A 12,175-nucleotide genomic window follows, 5' to 3' on the forward strand; every position below is an offset into this window, starting at 1 on the left:
CATAAATTAATCCCTCAAACCTCTAATCATTTTTATTGCTCTCCTCTGAACTCATTCCACTTTGTCAATATCTTTCTGGTAAGGTGGCCAGAACTGAATGTAATATTTCAGGTTCAGTAGCACCAGAGTCGTATAAAATAAACTTAGCATTTCTATGCCCCTTGAGGTAATATTTGTGCATGTGTAGCCCAAATACTGTATTAGTCTTTTTGCTGCTATGTCACATTGCGAACACATTTCACTTGCTGTCCACTATCATCAAAAACCCCTGGGAGAACACCTCAACCTCTCTAGCCACTCAGTGACAGACTTGAAGGTGGCAATTTTACAACAAAAAGACTTAAAAAACAGACTCCAAAGAGAGACTGCCGAACTTGAATTAATATGCAAATTAGATACAATTAACTTAGGTTTGAACAGACACTGGGAATGGTTGGGCCATTACACTAACTGAATCTATTTCCCCATGTTAAGTATCCTCACACCTTCTATGGGTCATCTCGATTATCACTTCCAAAGTTTTTTTTCTCCTGCTGATGATAGCTCATCTCAATTGATTGGCCTCTTACAGTTGGTATGGCTACTTCCACCTTTTCATGTTCTCTGTATGTATATATATCTCCTCACTATATGTTCCAGTCTATGCATCCGATGAAGCGGGCTGTAGCCCACGAAAGCTTATGCTCAAATACATTTGTTAGTCTCTAAGGTGCCACAAGTACTCCTGGTCTTTTTATCATCTCTAGGTCTCTTTCAGCATTACTACTTTCCAGGGGACTCCCTTCAATTGAATATATGTATTTAAGTCAGGATAATACAAGCTTTATCTTTTGCTTTCATGAAAGGCTATATTCATCCCCAGTGCAACTCTCTGCCCCCACCTGAGAATTGCTTCAGTCAAAATTGACACACCACTAACCTAGTAGTCCTCACTCTGAGGAATGCCATTCCCTTCTCAAAAGGAATAACAAGAGCCATTACTGTAATGAAGTGTCTCACTTGTGTGATTCCCTTAGTTCCTGCAGTACAAGAGAGAAACTATTTAAAATTATATTTATTCAGTATAGGGACACATGCTGTGGATTGATTGTAATCTCTTTGGGGCAGGGACTGTCTCTTTATGTATTTGTACAGTGCCTACTGCTGAGAATTCCTGCTCCATGATGGGCTCCTACGCACTACCATACTACAAACTAATACATAAATAATAATGGATTGTGAGTTTTGGACCATACTTACGAGGTTTAAAAGGTGAGGTTGCCACTAGTAGTTTGCTGCTTCTGCCACCACAGGAAATGTGGTAGCGGGAGAAGCATAGAGTCTTGCTCTATGTTGGAGAGGAAGGATGGTTTTGTGTTTTAAAGCAAAGGATCTATTCTGGGATCTATTCCCATATAATTTCCTTTGTGATCTTTAATCTGCTTTGCACCTTGGATAGTCCTTTGCACCTGTGAACTGTGGGTGTAAAGTGCTGACTTGGTGTATATGTGTGGGGAATTGCAATCTGATAGCATTTATGCTCACTTTGCACAGGCATAGATGACCAAAGAAAGTGCACAACAGGGGCAAATCAGGCCCTTGGCGGCTGTTCTCTTTTCTCTAAAAGATATTATTTACCCAACTCACAAGGGAGTTTACAATTTATTAATTAACTCTGAAAAGTATTTTGACATCTTCTAATCGAACAAATGATAGAAGAGCAAGAGATTATTATAGTATTATGTTGCGAATTAGTTATTGTGAGACAAGTAAGTCATGCTGTGTAATCAACATAATCCTGATTGACACATAGGTCAAGGGGAATAGCTAACTGAAAGTTGTTTGTGTAAAAGCTTCTTCTGCCCTGAATTACTTGACCCAAGAAACTGAAGATAAGCCTTTTCTGGCAGGCTTTTAAGGATGTGAATAGACTATATATGCCAAATGTTTTGATTTCTTGGGCCCAATTCATTCCTGAATGGTTGAGCCTTAGTTTTGAACATTAAGCTTCCACAGGTGCACACTGGTGCCCTCTCTTATATTCATCTGTCTGCTAAACATTGTAAGGGATTCTGTCCTGGAGCATAGGCTGCAAAAATCCCAGACCAAAAATAACCAACGACTGATCAACCAACCCTTAGCAGAGTGGTTAAACTACAACTGTTGAACGTAGGGCATGGCAACTAAAGTTTCTTCATAATGTGATACAGTTTATTTATTAGGGAAGCTGAAGGTGGAGGAATGGGACAGCTATAAGATGAATCTTGGGTTTTGCCCCTGTAAAATAAGTATTTACCTTTCAGCAATGCCCAGTTCTGGTATTTCAATAACTGCTCCTTTACGTCCTGCTTGGTGGCAGATACACTGTCCCCTGCTGATACAAGAGAGGGAGCTCCCTTTAGGAGCAGGACTATAACTCTTTGAACCTAAAATCCATCAGGAACAGAAATCAAGAACATTTTAAAAAGTATTTTCGTTTAAACTTTTTTAAAGCAGAGCTCAAAATTTTTTTGCAAACATTTGTACTGAACATTTTTGTATTTGCTCTTTCCTCCCTTTCCCCATTTTGCCACTGACAAAGGAGAAAAAGAAAAATGGGGAAGAAAGGGGAAAAATCAGGACCCCATTCTTGCTTACCATTCTTAATAAAACTCTTCAGCACATTTGTACCAATATGGAACTTGCTGATTCATCCATTAAACTGGGCAAATGAGAACTAGGATCTCATGTTTCCTGGTGGTGCCACAAATGGTCCTTCGAGAACTGTATCTTTAGTATCTATATAGGGAAGAGTTTGATCTCCAGCTCTTTCAATCTGTAGTTTATTACCAAGGGTCTGTTTAAGGTTTAAGCCAATCTCTAATGATTAGAGACCAGGATGGGACCTATTTGGGGGCAGATTATCCCACATCTGCATACTGTGAGGCTCTTAAACTTTCCTCTGAAGCATCCAGCCCTGGCCACTGTCAGAGACATGATGTTGTGTGAAAAAGTATTTCCTTTTATCAGTTTTGAATTTCCCACCTTTTAATTTCGTTGAGTGTCCTTGTTCTTATATTATGAGACAGGGGGCCAGAAATTCCCAGTCTACATTCTCTACATCATTCATTATTTTAAATTACTTATGTCATTTCTCCACTTATTCATCTCCTTTTTAAGGTAAACAATTCCAATATTTTCAATCTCTCTTCACATGAGTTTTTACATGTCCTTTCTCATTCTCATTTCTCTTCTCTGAACCCCCGTGTAGTTCTGAAATAGATGAAGCCACACCACTGATGTACATTTACTGTAATATTTTCTGTGTTTTTCTCCATCCATTCCTTACACATACTGACATATTGTTTGCTTTTTTTTGGCCACAGCTGTGTATTGAACAGAGGTTTTCATTCACCCAGGGACCCTTTTGTGAACTGTTATAATTAATGTAGAACCCAATAGAGCGTATGAGTAGTTTAAATGTTTTCTTCCAATGGGGATTATTTTACATTTGTTGACATTTAATTTCATTTGCCATTAAATTGCTCATTCACCTAGCTTGATTAGGTATCTGCGAAGTTCTTCACAGTCATCTCTGGTCCTAAGTAACCAAAATAGCTGTGTCATCTGCAGATTTTGCTCACTACTCACCATCCCCTTTCCAGATCAATATATTAAACACGGATTCTAGTATAGAACCTTTTGCTATTAACCTTTTACCGTGATGAAAATGACCATTTTATCCTGCTCTTTGCTCTCTATCTCCTAGACTGTTTTTGATCCATGACAATATCTTGTTTCTTATTCCAGGACTATTTAGCTTCATTAGTAGCCTCTTGTGTGGGATCTTGTTGAAGGCCTTTTGGAAGTCTAATAAATTGTCACATGCTTCTCTTTTACAAATTCTATAATTACACATTCAAAGAATTCTAAGAGATTAGTGAAACATGATTTTCCTTTAGAAAATCTGTTCTTGTTAGACCCCATCATATGATGGTTTTCAAGGTATTGTGTTATTCTGTCTTTAATGATCAATTCATCCAATTTGCCATATACAGACTTACTGGTCTGTAATTCTCCAGATCACCTCTACAGTCTTTATAAAATCTGGGTACAACACTTGCTGCCCTCTAGTACAGTATCTGTTTTTAATGAGAGATTGCAAATTTCTATTATCAGCTCAGGCACTTAATACCTGAGTTCCTTCAGAACTCCTGAATGTATATGTCCTCTGGCCCTGGTGAGGTATTGCAATTTAATTTATCAATTTGCTCCAGCACCTCTTCTTTGGACACCTCAGTCTCCAAGAACCACATTATTATTATCAGAGAAGAGCAGGTCTGGGGTAGGTGTGGTGAAAACTGATGCAAAGAAATCATTTAACTTTTTTGTGGCACCCTAGAGACTAACAAATTTATCTGAGCATAAGCTAAGGTGCCACAAGTACTCCTGTTCTTTTTGTGGATACAGACTAACACAGTTGCTACTCTGAAACTTAACTTTTCAGCAACCTTCCTTAATTACTCCCTTTAGCCCTTGGTTATCCACCAGACCCACCGATTTTTTGCAGGCTTCCTGCCTCTGATATACTTAAAGATATGAAAACAAAGGCATTCTGTAACTATTTGGGGCTAGAATTACAAAGGGACTGAAGTGCCTAACTGCCACATTAGGGGCCTAAATCCCAGAATCAGACCCCACTGGTATTTACAAAACCACTGCTCAGTTCTGCTGAATCATAAAACACCTAAACTCACTAGGTGCCTCTGAGCATGCACATGCTGTAGATATCCAGACACTTAAGCCCAGAGTGATGCAGGAACTGGGATAAGATGGGCATTCCTCTGCCTAACTCGCCTGCAGGGTCCGAGCTGGTAACCACGCTTGGAGCCCCAGGTGAGCTAACACAGAACAGCTGGGAGGCAGGAAGAGGAACTCCCTCATAACTTTTAGCCTAGTGGTTAGGGTACTTACATTGGCCATGGGGACCCCTCCACCCATGTCAAGCCCACCTCCACCTGAGAAGCTACTTCTGAGGTGAGTGCCGAACAGCAATCTGTCACTTCTGAGGTGAGTGCCCTAACCCCTGGGCTATGAGATGGGGAAGAGGGACTCTCTAAGAATATGTCTACACTGCTACCCCCGTCTCCCAACCCTTATGGCAGCAAGTCTCAGAGCCTGGGTCAGCTGTCTCAAGCTCATGTGAAGGGGCTAAAAATAGCAGTATAGACATTCCCACTCAGGCTGGAGCCTGGGCTCTGAGACCTGTTTCAGAGCCCAGGCAGGAATGTCTACACTGCTATTTTTAGCCCTCAGTCCTGTGAGCCCAAGTCAGTTGACTTGGGCTCTGAGATGCACTGCTGTGGGTTTTTTTCCCAGCGTAGATGTACCCTCAGTCTCTCCTGTTGAAGCTGTTGCACTGTGGCTATATGATTAAAGTGTCATTGGAGCAGGGGGAGCAGCCGAGGTGAGTGCTCTAACCACCGGGCTATAGAGTCATTCTCAGAGTTATCTCATGTCTCCCTGGCCTAGTGACTCTGTAATTATTTAATCCACAATAGAACAGCTTCAACAGGAGAGACTGAGACATCCCCCTCCCCCATCAGCATAGCCCGTAGCCCAGGGGTTAGGGCACTCAGTGAGAAGTGTCAGATCCCTGTTCAAAACCCTTCTCCCCCCAAGATGGAGGGGGGATTTGAACTGGGATGGGGTGGGGGTGTCTCTGATATCTCAGGTGAGTACCCTAACTACTGGACTAAAAGTTTTGAGCAAGGTCCTCCCTCTGGCAGGCCTCTTGCAAAAATGGTGTAGGTGCCTCACCCCCAGAGAGGGCTTGCAGTGGAGAATCCTGAGAGGAGGGAGGCACCTCTCTCCAAACAAGATTTACACATGCAACTCCCTCAGAGGAGTTGGGGCTTAGGACAGTGGTTTTCAAACTTTTTTTCTGGGGACCCAGTTGAAGAAAATTGTTGATGCCTGTGACCCAACAGGGATGAGGGGCTTGGGGTGTGGGTGGGGGCTCTGGGCTGGGGCAGGGGGTTGGAGTGCAGGAGGAGGTCAGGGCTCTAGGCTGGGGGTGCAGGGTCTGGGGTGGGGCTGGGGCTGAGAGGTTTGGGGTGCAGGAGGGGCTCCGGGTTGGGGGTGGGGGAAGTCAGGGCTGGGGGTTGGGGCATGGTCTTACCTTTGGTGGCTCCTGGTCGGAGGTGCAGCCGGGGTGTTGAGGCAGGCTTCCCGCCTGTCCTGGCACCACAGACCGCACTGCACCTGAAGCAGCCAGCAGCAGGTCCAGCTCCTAGGCAGAGGTGTGCAAGTGGCTCTCACCTGCAGGCACTGACCCACCCAGGTCCCATGGGACAGGAACCAGCCAATGGGAGTGTGGAGCTGGTGCTTGGGGTGGGGGCAGTGCGCGGAGCCCAGGCAGTGCGCGGAGCCCTATGGTCCCCCTGCCTAGAAGCCGGACCCGCTGCTGGCTGCTTCTAGGGCACAGCACGGTGTTGGAACAGGTAGGCGCTAGCCTGCCTTAGCTGGGCATCACCGCCGACAGGACTTTTAACGGCCCGGTTGGTGGTGCTGATCAGAGCGACCCAGTGCCTGACATGCTGCGACCAAGTACTGGGTCATGACCCGAACTTTGAGAAACTCTGGTTTAGGACACACCCTTGCCTTGGCATCTCCCATTAGCTAGCTTAAACAGGGAGCCTCCCAGCATGCTGGCTTTTGTGGTCTCATTCTTATGCACCTAATCTCCCTCCATTCATTGTATAGGAAGCCTGAGCACTGAACTCAGGCTTTGTAAATCCCAGTGATTTTCTAGGCACTGCAATGCTTAGTGTCACCATGCCCAAGTGCCTTTGTGAATCTAGCCCTTGCTCTCCAAACTCCAGGTTGGCCCATCTAATTTCCCTGTTCTGACTGCTATAATTTATGATCCTATTTATTGGCTTCACTAGGCCAAGATTTTAAAGGTTGAAGAATGGCTGAAAGAGAGCTTCTCGAACGTGGCCATTTAGCCATATTAATTTACTGCTTGCCTTCCTGGTTCCCTTTCGGTTCAGCTGTCTTTTGTTCAGAGACTCCATTATTATTTTGCAGCATCCAACCTATGGATTTTGCTTCCTTTCATTTTAACTTTAGAGCTTTTTTTACTAATCTCATTTTAATGAAATCTCCTTTTCTAAAGTTTAGTATCACTGTGTCACTTTTTGGTACCTGTGATAGCATCTTCCGTGGCCAGGCGGCCTAGTGACTAGATTGTTGGTTTTTCAGTCGGTAAGGCCAGAGGGTATGACAGGGGTTCCAGGCCCTTCCTCTCTACAGGGTCCCAGCCCTGGATCCTGTGTAGATCAACCCCTAAACAGCGGAGATGGGTCTCCTTCCCGGCTTCCCTGGGCTACTTTCTACAAGTCTCTTCAGCTTGGGGCATGGCCCCACTAGCCCAGTTTACTGGCGCTCGCCTAGTCAGTTGCCCTGGGTGGTAGGGATTATTTACTGCCTCCTCTTGGCAGGGGCGTGCTTACTTGCTTCAAGTGGCTGTGCTGGCTGATCCATCCCTTCGGGCAGGTAGGCAGAGGGCTCTTGCCTCCTTGCCAATCAGCACCCAACTGAGCCAGGCTCCCTTCTTTTCTCCCCCCCTCTAGGCCTGGCATTGTCTGCAGGCATAGCGTCATAGGGTTACCTGACCCCAAAGGGTTTTTTAACATCAGCTGGATGGCAGTTTCTCTGCTCCCTCACAGCACCCTCCTGGGATGTTGAACCTAAATTATACTGTGATACAACTGTATTTTGGTTCAACTATTTTTTACTGCTTGAATTAGCTTCTCTGTATTACTTAAGACTAAAGATACACACTAAACTTTTAACAGTATAACTCATTCCAAAATAGTTACGTCATTTTCAAAGCAGATTAATTAAAGTGGGATCATAATCAAATGCACAGAATTTACTGAGGACCGTTGTGCCAGCCACAGTGACCACTGTTGATGGCATTGTACTAGGCAAGTAGAGTGAGGTTCCCAGATCTGGCTCTATTCTGCAAATCCACAAGTCTTTGGGGTGGCCTTGTGGGTGATGTGAGGTAGGGTCAAGGAGTAAACTCCTTTGTGCGTTGATGGAGAATTTTTGATAGCACGGTGTGCTGGGGTGTTTTTGTCCATCCTGGCAGCATGCAACACTGCTTTTGGAGGTACTGAGTGATTGGAGGAAGGTCAGATAGCTTAAGACTGTGAAATTTCACACCAAGTTGAACCACTTTATGCTCAGGATTTGGTGCTGATAATGCACATGGCCTCCAGGTCTGCGTATAAGGGGATCCAGATCTCTGACCATACAGCAGTACAAGCAGTTCACAGATTTGATATATCCTCAACTTTGTTTCAAAACAGAGATGTTTTTGTGTTCATAGGCAAAACATGGGCTTCATGGGCAAAAATGTTAAACATTTCCTTTCTAAGACTTCTTACCCTTCACTGGAGGAGTGCTGTAATTTAATAGAAAGTGCATGATTACTAATAGGCTCTTCTTCAGAGTTAATGATCATAGACAAAGTTTTCAAACCTGGGTCAGCTCCCACTAACTTCAAAGTTATTTATGGGTTCTCAGCGATTCAGAAAATGAGGGCACTTTCATTAAGGGATCTAAATATGGCGTTAGCAGTTTGACTTTTGTGCCCAGGTTTGAAAATTCTGGATTTTGTGGCCTTTTAAAAAACAAGACATTATGTATAAAACCCATTCAGGTGGGCACTCTGCTCACAAGACCCAGGTTTCTGGACACCAGATTGCATGAACAGCAGAGTAGTTACTAATGAGGACGAGGAGAGTTCTGCACTACTGCGCTATTGTTACTAAACTGAACACACCATCAACTAAGCCAGTAGTAGCCTAATGGGGAATCTTTCTCCAAGTATGCCACACTAATTCTTACATTACTGGACCAACCAGGAATTGTTTAATCAACAAAGACAGTAGAAAACATTCCAATAGCAGGAGAGTGAAGAAAGGTGCCCTTGTTTGCAGATTAATTTTGTACATGCCATGGTCTCTCAGGTTTCCTATTGTGAATGGGCCTTTTCACCTCTTATTGGGTGACATCTTCAGTTTCTCTAGGAGGAATTTATTTGGTTGGTTGGATGCTAATAGTGTATATCTATGTTTGTCATCATCTACATGTTGCTCTTGCAATCAGTTATATATCAGGAGCTGTAGCTAGGTCAGCTTGCTAATGACTTATAATGGCCATGCCATCATTTCACAACCTATTTTCTATGCAAAGAGGCTGCAGGAGCTTGCTTTCTGCATTGGAGTCTTTTGCTGACCAAACTTTACTTTGTTTCATTACAGAAGAGAGTAAATGTCAGGGTACAAGACATGTTTGCAGAACCCTCCCACCCCCAACTGTGGGATAAGAAACAAAGTTTTTTCTGAAACTTGATGTGAATCTTTTGACACATTTCTGGTTCAGAATCATTCGAAGTGTGGCCAAAACATCTAATATAAAAATATTTTACTATGTATCTAGATCAGATTATGTTCATGCCCATTATTGCATAGTGATTCATTTTGTAAGACACATTGAAGATGTAAAGTGATATAGAAGAAGTAAATAATGTAACTTTAACCCTCTGTCTTGACAAAGCCCTGGCTGGGATGATTTAGTTGGGAATTGGTCCTGCTTTGAGCAGGGTGTTGGACTAGATGACCTCCTGAGGTCCCTTCCAACCCTGATATTCTATGATTCTGTGATTCACTATCTCACTTTCCCCTCTTCAGACGTACAGAGGAGTCTAGACAGTGAACAGTGATATAGAGCCTAAGTGGTGACATTAATAGGCAAAAGGTGTTTCCTTCAATATAAGGGCTGCAATTAATGAGGAATTAATGAACGTATTGTTTCCACTTGTTAAAATAATTTGTTCAATACACATATCAATAGGGAGAGCAGAGAAGTCCTTACTGGTCAAATCCTACATGTGCTGCTCGGTGCAGCTAGTAGAATCCTGTATATGCTGCTAGAGTTACTGTCAGTTTGTGAACATGAGTAAATCAACTAATTTGCTTTTAGAACAGGAGTACTTGCGGCACCTTAGAGACTAACAAATTTATTTGCGCATAAGCTTTTGTGGGCTACAGCTCATTTCATCAGATGCATAGAATGGAACATATAATTAGAAGATATATATACATACAGGGAACATGAAAAGGTGGAAGTTGGCATACCAACTCTAAGAGGCTAATTAATTAAGATGAGCTATTATCAGTAGGAGAAAAAAAAACTTTTGTAGTGATAATCAAGATGGCCCATTCCAGACAGTTGACAAGAAGGTGTGAGGATACTTAACATGTGGAAATAGATTGAATTTGTGTAACGACCCAGCCACTCCCAGCCTCTATTCAAGCCCAAGTTAATGGTATCTAGTTTGCAAATTAATTCTAGTTCAACAGTTTCTTGTTGGAGTCTGTTTTTGATGCTTTTCTGTTGCAAAATTGTAACCTTTAAGTCTGTTGCTGAGTGACCAGAGAGGTTGAAGTGTTCTCCTACTGGGTTTTGAATGTTATGATTCCTGATGTCTGATTTGTGTCCATTTATTCTTTTGCGTAGAGACAGTCCGGTTTGGCCAATGTACATGGCAGAGGGGCATTGCTGGCACATGATGACATATATCACATTGGTAGATGTGCAGGTGAACGAACCCCTGATGGCGTGGCAAATACTCACCAGCAACCACATACCACACAATAAAAACTAACACAGGAACCTATCCTTGCAACAAAGCCCGATGCCAACTCTGTCCACATATCCCTATTCAAGTGACACCATCATAGGACCTAATCACATCAGCCACGCCATCAGGGAAAATGGGGAATGTCAGAGCTCATTAAAAAAATTACTAGATTTGGTCTACATGGGGATCATCCAATTTATTAGAAGGCTTCAGGCATTTCACTTTTGGGAATTGGTTTGTATACATCCTCACAGCAAAAATGAACCTCCAAACAAAACCGAGGTTTTTTCAATACTCTATTGCATTGGTTTTGTTCAGCTCTACTGCATTAGCTATGTATTGGTGAAGTCTCGGAAGAGTTAGGATTCACTCAAAACTTTATTACCAAACTAAAATGAAACTGTAGAACTCCATGTTTGTTCCTTTTCAGCGATAGCAGAAAATTTTGCTGCAAGGTTCAAAACTGGTTCAAGCTAAACATTCTCATGTGCTTGGATACATACTAAAACTGAGTTTCACATGGTTTTGTGTTTCTATACCAAACTCTTCCAGTGCCTAGCAAACAGAGGTGTATCATAATTGGTAACAGTAAATAGATGCACATCAAATTATAATAAAAGAACACAACTAATCTTTGTGCTTTTTGCAAAGGTGTGAAGCCAGCCTTTGGCACCACAGTAACAAAATGTACGTACCTTAGCATTTTTGATACCACCTGCCACCATAGTACATAACCAATATTTTGAAGGATATTTTTCAAATTCTATTACATTGTATTAAGTTTTCTATAAATTGCAGTTCATAGCCAGGAGATTATAAAAGTAAGAACTGATTAAAGAAGTAATTCTCATGTTTAACTAATACAGTGGCTTCATGCATAAAGATTTATATAAATTGTATTTGGTTAGAAATTATATGTTGAGTTATGCTGACATACAGTTTTAAAACAGACTATACAGTTACTGCAGCTGTGTTAGTCTCTTGAGAGCTAAATTAAGTTTTAAAAAATCAACTGTGGATTGCTTAATAAGGAAAGGATGATGCAACTCTTCACATGAATAACATTTTCAATTTATGATGTTAATTCAGGATTGCTTAAAAACCTATTAATGAAGACAAATTAAAAATAGATTTAAAAACAATTAAACACCAAGCCCAATCCTTCAAGCCCTCATGCATGGGCCTCCTTTGACTTCAGTGGGAGTTCTCAGTGGGTACATCTACACAGCATTTTGGAGCAAGCCTCACAGCCCGAGTTGACAGACTCACATGAGCAGGGTTCATGCTCGCGCTCTAATAGCTGCATAGACTGCACTTTGAAGTTGCAGCTCAGGCTCCAGAGCCTGACCTCCATCCCAAACTGCAATTTCAAACTACTGTGCATACAGCTATTTTTAGAGCGCTAGCATGAGCCCTACTAACCTGAGTCTGTCAACACGGGTTGGGAGATTCACTCCAAAATGCTGTGCAGATATACCCATCGGGTGCTTGCAGGGT

The sequence above is a fragment of the Mauremys reevesii genome, linkage group 1 (genome assembly GCF_016161935.1).
Source record: "Mauremys reevesii isolate NIE-2019 linkage group 1, ASM1616193v1, whole genome shotgun sequence".
Classification (NCBI taxonomy): domain Eukaryota; kingdom Metazoa; phylum Chordata; order Testudines; family Geoemydidae; genus Mauremys; species Mauremys reevesii.